Below are 8,313 nucleotides of genomic sequence, written 5' to 3'. Positions count from 1 at the left end.
ACACACCCCACACACACAAACATGCAGCAGAGAAAAGGGGGGGAGGGAGGGAGGGAGAAAGCGAGAGAGAACCATACTGGAGACAAAGAAAAGACACAAAATAGTTGAATCAAAGGGAAATGGTTGAATAAAGAGAGAGAGTATATATATATATATATATATATATATATATATATATATATATATATATATATATATATATATATTTCTTCTCTCTTTTTTCTTTCTTTTTTTTTTTGCTTTGAAAATTAATTTGTCTAAAACTTTGTTATCATCCCCGACTCGAATCGCACTCTGTGGTGCCTTTGGGATGTTCTTTTCGGCTCACTTGGTCCGCTTTCCATTACAGCTTGTGTTTCCGCGACCTTTGACCATGATAATTAGCCTAACATCAGGCTAGGCCGGAGTATTTTAGTTTAGACTAAGCCATGTCCACTAAGTTATGTTAAGAATTTCAGAACTAAGATTAACACAGGCGAAATGAGAACAAAGTGCGCACTAACAATTGTCGCTGCGTATAGATGGCATGATCGGCGCAGCCATATAGTGGCTCCTGACTGCGTGACTCCATTGCTTTCCAGTATTGCTAGTTTCAATTACTATAAATGGCTGAGCAAGCGCTTGTGAAAGCACATCTTCAAGATGATGTCGTTTACGATAATTCTTGGGGTAAGAAGGGCCGAAGGTGTAGAACTAATTGATAACACCGAGAAATGTAGTCGTATTCAAATGTGCTTAAATGAAGTTTGTCTGTAGTCAAGTGAAAGATCTTTAATGCAGGCATATTTGCCTCCCTTGCCTTATTCCCCATACCATAAGGACTCAGTCTGAGAGTAACGCTTAATACTTGGGCTGGATGAAACTTGTTGATTCCATGTCCACACGGCTACTCCTGAAGAAATACATTTTAATGCATGCATACTTTAAACAAGTGTAGTTTTCTACTTGAGCATAGAGGTAGATGGTTGCAAGGCTCTTATATCTACCAGATTTCCATGTAAAACTGCCTTTTTTAGCAGCTTTAGAGCATAACTGTCCCACTTGGCACTTGCCCTCCATTACAAGATTAGGGTTAAGTGCGGTCTTTCCAGCAGAATGGTGGTCTGGATATAAAGATCATGGCACGGATCCCAGATCTAGCAAGACTGATATTTTTTGGGGGGATAAAGGTTTCCCATCTCAATTTTATTTCAAAATTGACTTTAGCAACGGCAACGCACAGATCGAGAGATGGTCGCTACTGCCTACATTTTAGTGAACGATTCTTTAAACTGCTGCTGCTGCAGTGGATTCGTAATCGCAAAGTGACCATGTATTTGTATGGCTGGTCGGCCCATTAGGCCCTAATATGGCACAAATTTTTTTTTTCTTTACTTGGGCTGCCTTGTCCTAACCTACAAATGGTAGAAAGTAAGGCCTAGGTTCTAGGCTTGCAAGATGCCCCAAGTGTTAAGATGAGCAAAATGTACAGCTCGCTTGGAGCTTTCTCTGGATTGTGCATAGCTATTGCTGACAAAGGCCGGAAAAGTAAAGCCTTTTTTTTCTTTTACAAAAATAACTTGTACCTAGTAAGAATAAAAGTTGATCTCTAGGTAGCTCTGAGCTCTGGCCCTATGTGACCGAATAAATATAAATTTTTTATGGCAAAATTGTCTAAAACTGCTTCCATCCATTCAGGTGGTTGCTGGGACGGCAGTGGCCATGCCGACGAAAGGGTAAGTACTCAAACAGGCTTAGTGTCGTACACCTGGTTCTTTTATGTATCTTGACTTGCACTGACTTTCTTTTTTCCACTAAACCCCAGGGTAGAGTGTTTGAGAGAGGGCAGGTACCCAACTCCAAATACATGTGATGGTTTTTTCGACTGCATACCTGATGGTACTGGGGGCTATGAAGTGTCTTTTGATGACTGTAATGGATTTGTCTACAATACCACCTCCAGGACGTGCAACGGTGAAATGCAAGTAGGTATCTCAGCACTGGACCTAGTACATAACATCACATAACTACAACATGTGGATCTAATGCTTAAATTCTTTAATTTCAGTGTCGCTCCCGAAGTGAGCGCAGTGTTACTACAGCATATCCCAAGTACTCCTACTTGTGTGAAGGTCAGCCTGATGGCTTCGTGTGTGCTGACTGCAGGACCATGGTCATGTGTGTAAAAGGGCAGGCCTTTGTCCGCCAGTGCACCAGCACAAGATCCTGCAGTATAAGACTACTATGGAGGTGCAGTATGCACCAGGGCTCAGCTGAATGTACCTGCCAGAGTGGAGACGCGTTTGTCCGTGATCTCTATGACCCACAGAAGTTCTTTAGCTGCTCCTCCACTGGATCCAGCCCTGAGGATCACGTGTGCCCTGATGGTATGGTGTTGATGAGACCCTTAATCAGTGTCGCAACCAAGCCAGCCTTCCAGCTTGTGAACGGCTGGTGTCTTGCAAAGCTCGAAGACTGCACTGAATATTACTCTTGCATCTCGCTTCAACATGGGTGGCTGCAGAGACTGTTCATGTGCCCCAGTGGAACGCTGTTCAACGAGGTAAACAGGAGCTTGTGAAGATCCTTGCTCACGGACAATGGTGTGCTATGAGGAAGGCAGGTTCCCAGATCCCCTCGACCGCCGCAGCTACTATGAATGCCTGATTATTGGTGGCCTAATGAAGCGTGCCCGCTACCAGTGCCCCCATGGTTATGTGTGGAAAGCTGATGATGCTGGTGAGGGGGAGCATGTGTGGAAAGACATGAAATGAATTTGCATATGACTACTTCACCGCTGTAGCATTCCCAGGCATGTGTCCTGACGAGACTACAGGTATGCAGATTCTGGTTAAAACTCCTTAATGTCAAATCTAAATGGTTTGACTAGCAGTATGTGAGCATGGACAACATTTTAGGCCATGACCTCAGACTTGGTCTGAGCAGCAAGTGTTGCACTAGCAATAAATTATTTTTAATTTGTATTAAACCTAATACAATTCTAAATTTCAGAACCATGCTGGCAAATAACGGTGGTTGCCATGGTAATGCAGATTGCGCAAACTATTAATGGCGGTGTGAGTTGCACTTGCAAGGCAGGTTACAGTGGTGATGGATATCATGTACAGGTAAGCAGTGTGCATTTGTCTATAGCATGTCCCATTTTATGGCTCCCCCACACTAAAATTGCATATTTCCAGATGTTGATGAATGTGCCGTGGCCAACGGCGGCTGTTCTGCAATGGCTAGCTGCACGAATACTGACGGCAGTTACCGGTGCGAGTGTTTAGCAGGGTACACTGGTGATGGCTTGCCTGCCAAGGTGAGCATGCTTGCAGAAGCAGACTTCTAAATTATGCAATAATTATTAAGTGGCTAATTGCTTGTCATCATCAGATATCGATGAATGCTTGGTTGCAACGGTGGCTGTGGTACAAATGCTTGTGTAGCAATACTCAGGCAGCCGAGACTGTACTTGTGCATCAGGTTACACTGGGGATGGCTTTACTTGCTCTGGTAAGTATAACAAATGTGATGTGGCCGAGGTGTGCAAGGGTTAATACTCTAGGCTAATGCATCTGCTTCTACAGATATCGATGAGTGCCTTGTTAACAATGGAGGCTGTGATGCAAATGCAGGGTGTCAAAACACAGCTGGTTCAAGAACCTGCACATGTCTCCCAGGCTTCTCTGGGAATGGTGTTACTTGCTCTGGTTGGTAGCATTTCTATTTTTATAGTAAAAACCATGGCTTGCAGGTATCTTGTCTGACCTCTTTCTGCAGATGTGGACGAGTGTTTGGTTGCCAACGGTGGTTGTTGGATGCAAATGCCCTGTGTAGCAATACTCCAGGCAGCCGTGACTGCACCTGCACATCAGGGTTCACTGGGAATGGCCTAGTTTGCACAGGCAAGTACATTGGCAATGATCTACAGCTATTGGGACTTTTGCTTGCACACCTTTCCTAGGCTCTGTACAGCACTTAAAACCTGTTGCTGCAATACCTACAGACGTGGACGAGTGTCTGGTAGCTAATGGAGGGTGCCATGCAAATGCAGACTGTACAATGATGTTGGTGGCAGAAACTTGCACCTGTCATCCTGGTTACACGGTGATGGACTTCAATGTACTGGTAAGTAAACCTATGGATAAATGTATGCCAAATTGGTTAGATTGCATAGTTTAATTTGCTTGTTGATAAACATGCAAGTTTGCCTCGACTAAATGCCAAACTTTAAATTTCAACTAGCTGGTGAAATTGTTAACCACCATGACTACTTGCTAAGAATCAGTTTTGCACTGAACTCCTCCTACAACTGAAATTACCTTCATAAATGACAAGGGTGCAATTTGCAAATGGTGTTATTCTACTCTTGCAGATGTGGACGAGTGCTTGGTTGCCAACGGTGGTTGTGATGCAAATGCCCTGTGTAGCAATACTCCAGGCAGCCGTGACTGCACCTGCACATCAGGGTTCACTGGGAATGGCCTAGCTTGCACAGGCAAGTGTCTAGTGACTGCATATTCCTAAATGCACTTGCTATTAAGTACTGAAAGCTTCTGATTAAGCACTTTGTAAATGGCTGCCATCTCCCTACAGATGTGGACGAGTGTCTGGTGGCTAATGGTGGGTGCCATGCTAATGCTCAGTGCACCAATACTGCTGGTAGCAGAACCTGCTCTTGCCTTGCTGGCTATACTGGTGATGGACAAGTGTGCACACTCCTCCAGGTAGGTGCCTAGTTCTGCACTCCAACCTTACTACTTGAATGTCTAGTGTCCTGAAGGATTCTACCGAATTAAAAGTGATAAATAATACTTGCTTACTACTCTCAGTGTCCTGTGGCTTTGCTGGTCCAAGGTCAAGACTGTGCTCCAGACTATGACCTTGATGGCTTCCAGACACTGAACTGAGCTGTTCGAGCAAATACTGCCGTAAGGATAACTGTGTCAACCGACCAAATTCTGGGCAAGAGGATGCCGATGGTGACGGGATTGGTGATGCTTGTGATACTGATGCTGATGGAGATGGACTTCTCGATACTTCGGTATGAAAAAGAAATGCTGATATCTTGCATGTTAACATGGGGTCCCCTTAAATATTTAAACTTGCACTTTAATTCCAGGATAACTGTCCCACTAATAGCCAACCCTGGGCAACAAGATGGAGACTCGGATACACATGGAGATGTATGTGACAACGCCTGTAGTCTCCAAACCCCAGCCAGAATGATGTGATGGGATGGTACAGGCGACAAATGCGACGATGATATTGACAATGATGGTATGCTTGTAACTTGTATCTGATGGCATCCAATCTCTCCTTTACTCTCTTGACGAAACGAGATGGCATTTCAATCTCTTCTCCTCTCAGGCTTGCTAAATACTGCTGACAACTGTCCAAAGACTGCAAATGGCAACCAAGCTGATGGTGATGGAGATGGCTTTGGAGACTTGTGTGACAATTGCCCCCAGCATACCAATCCTGGGCAAGAAGATGCAGATGAAGATCTACTAGGGGATGCATGTGATGATAACATCGACTCTGACAGGCATGGATTAATGGACTTTGTTTAATTTGCTAATGGCAAATATTTGCTTTAAATCTGCAGTCTCCCTAAATCCACATACTGATGCTAGCCTCTTGCAGTGATGGTGTGGAGGACAGTGTGGACAATTGTCCAAATGTAGCCATTGGTGACCAGCAGGACGTAGATGGTGATGGGTTAGGTGATGCCTGTGATTCAGACAGTGACAACGATGGTATTGATGATACAACTGACAACTGCTTGCTAATCCCAAATTCGGACCAGAAGGATACCGACGGGAATGGCCGTGGCGATGCTTGCACCTCTGACTTTGATGGTGACAAAATTGTAGACTCGGATGATAACTGCATTGCCAACCCAAATGTGCATGCCACCGATTTCAGGTGAGAAGCTTGGCCACTAAGTGTATCAAAGGGCTTGTGCTCCCTACAGCCAAGAGTAGATCTTTTAGACCAGCCACTTGAATCATGTCTTTAAACTTCCTAGGCAACTCCAAATGGTGGCACTAGACCCACAAACGGCGTCTACTCCTCCAGTATGGATTGTCTACGACAATGGTGCAGAAATTCACCAGACGTTGAACTCGGACCCAGCTATAGCAGTGGGTATGTATGTTGGAAAGGCTGTAGTCTTTAGGATAGGTCTCTGCTTGAAGAGCCACAAATAACCCCAAACGAAATTGCAGGTGACCATACTCTTGTGGATGTCGACTTTGAAGGGACCTTCTTCATAGAGGACACCAGTGATGATGACTTTGTTGGCTTTATCTTCAGGTATGTATAGACTAAAATTATAATGGTGCCTGCATTTTATCAAGCAGGCCTTGTATAACACGGCTCTTCCCACAGCTACCAAAGCAATTCCAAGTTCTATGTCATGATGTGGAAGAAGGGACCACAAAGCTGGTTTGGCCAAGCAGAGAGAGGAGTTACTCTGAAGCTAATTGACTCTACTACAGGCCCTGGCACAGCACTTCGGGATGCTTTGTGGCTCACTGGCTCTACAACAAACCAGGTAGAGTATATGCCTACATAACTTGCAAGGAGTCTGTTACTGAATGCTAAAGTAATTGGGCAACTAATGGGCAGTGCCAGACTATCCTGCTAGCAAGAGTAATGGTTGCTCTTTCAGGCAACCTTGCTCTGGCATGATAGCAGCATTGGATGGACCCCTAAAGTTGCCTACCGCTGGCTGCTTCACCACCGGCCTGATATTGGTACCATGAGGTTCTACTGTACCAGGGTAACAACCAAGTCATTGACTCTGGAAACATATATGACAGCACCTAAAAGGAGGCAGGCTAGGTCTCTTTGCTTCTCCCAGAAGCAAATTATATGGTCAATGTGAAGTATTCTTGTTCAGGTAAGGCTTTGGTTCTGAAGTCTTCTATTAGATTGCATCAAATACACTTGGTATGCCCTAGTAGAGCAATAGAGCTAAAACCAATTGGATAGCATTGGAGGTCGGTGCAAAGGTTTGAGATGCATAGCTAAAACCCTCCAAATTTTATGGCCTTGCCTTAAAGTATGCACTTGCTCTATAACCATGCACTTCTTCCCTAGACATGTACAGTTCTTCTAATGTGCTGTGATCTTGACCTTGCTTGCTTTGACTAGGCTGTATATGAAATGACTTCGACTCTGGCACTAAAACCTACTTCTTGGTCTTGCAGATGATGTACCCCAAGACATGTTTAATGACCTGCCCCACTAACCTACAGACGCAAGTCCTGACTCATAAGGACTTGCTTTTTGCACAAACTAAAGCGTCTTGCACTGGACACGACGCATCTTGAAGATGGTCTTGATACTGTAAGACGCTAGTCTATATAAAAATTTATATTAAATAATTTTAAATTAAACTACTGGTTTCAAGTTACCTGTATAACTCTTACCATGGCCAGAACCTCAGATGTTGCTTGACAACATTGCTACCCTGTGCCATCTCTTCCCTTAAAGGGGTGGGAGAAAATTTCTTAAAGCTCTCGTTTGAGCCAGCTGCCTGTCATAAATTGCTTCTGTTTAGACTAGTTGACCAAATTAAAAATTGCCTAACTGGCATTTCTATTAATGAAATGCTCTAGTTTATATATAATTGCATGTAGGACTGAATTGGGCTGAAGGGGGCAGTAGCCTAACAGCAGGTATATATATTTGGACAAGTGTTAATTAAAAATGGTGCAATATGAAATGCTTAAAAGCCAGTGGCTGGATGGTTTTCCAGCTTTATTCCCATGGTCTCTAATAACTTGAAGGCTAAACTAGGTACAAATTACTCGGGGTCAAAATTTGAAAAGGAAACTTTTGCACTTGTTCACGTCAAATGCTTTCCCTGCTTTACCTCACCCCAATTGGGTTTTGGCAAAGGTGGCCCTTTTTTTTTTTTTTTTTTCCCCTCCCCAAAAACCCTTTTAAATTTAATAAGTATTGGGCCCAAAAAAAGGCTAAAAAAAATGGGATGGTTTTTCCCAAATTTTTCAGATCTTAACAAAAGAAAAACTGTCTTTAGGGCAAAAGTTCCCCCCTCTTTTAAAGTGGAGGGTTCCCAAAACCGGGGTTTGGACAATGTTAACTCCCCCACCCCCCCTAAAGGGCTTGGTTTTGGTCTAGGCCCCCCCCCAGCCCCCTTCCTGTTGTCGTGGGGGGGGGGGGTTTAAGGGGGAGGGGATGGGCCCCAAGATGGGAAACCCCCAAAACTTGGGGACTGGGCCCCCCAACTGACAAATTTTTTCCATGGTCTTTTCCCTTTCCCCACTTTCGTTTGCCCCTTTCACCAAAACCCCCTGT

General features: G+C 44.2%; 1 pseudogene across 1 annotated transcript; it reads left to right on the top strand.

Moving 5' to 3' along the window:
• Positions 1–572: 572 nt before the first annotated feature.
• On the top strand, positions 573–7,255 carry LOC119583409 (annotated as a pseudogene). The gene is made up of 19 exons (XR_005229700.1): positions 573–669; positions 1,678–1,715; positions 1,805–1,964; positions 2,048–2,815; positions 3,180–3,248; positions 3,439–3,495; positions 3,570–3,692; positions 3,763–3,887; positions 3,989–4,110; positions 4,358–4,480; positions 4,579–5,026; positions 5,105–5,262; positions 5,353–5,530; positions 5,629–5,910; positions 6,014–6,132; positions 6,213–6,300; positions 6,376–6,541; positions 6,659–6,889; positions 7,200–7,255. The product of XR_005229700.1 is annotated as a cartilage oligomeric matrix protein-like (transcript).
• The last annotated feature ends 1,058 nt before the right edge of the window (positions 7,256–8,313 follow it).

This window comes from Penaeus monodon, chromosome 17 (genome assembly GCF_015228065.2).
Source record: "Penaeus monodon isolate SGIC_2016 chromosome 17, NSTDA_Pmon_1, whole genome shotgun sequence".
Classification (NCBI taxonomy): domain Eukaryota; kingdom Metazoa; phylum Arthropoda; class Malacostraca; order Decapoda; family Penaeidae; genus Penaeus; species Penaeus monodon.
Note: the sequence above shows the minus strand (reverse complement) of the source record. Positions and strands in the feature narration are given on the sequence as shown.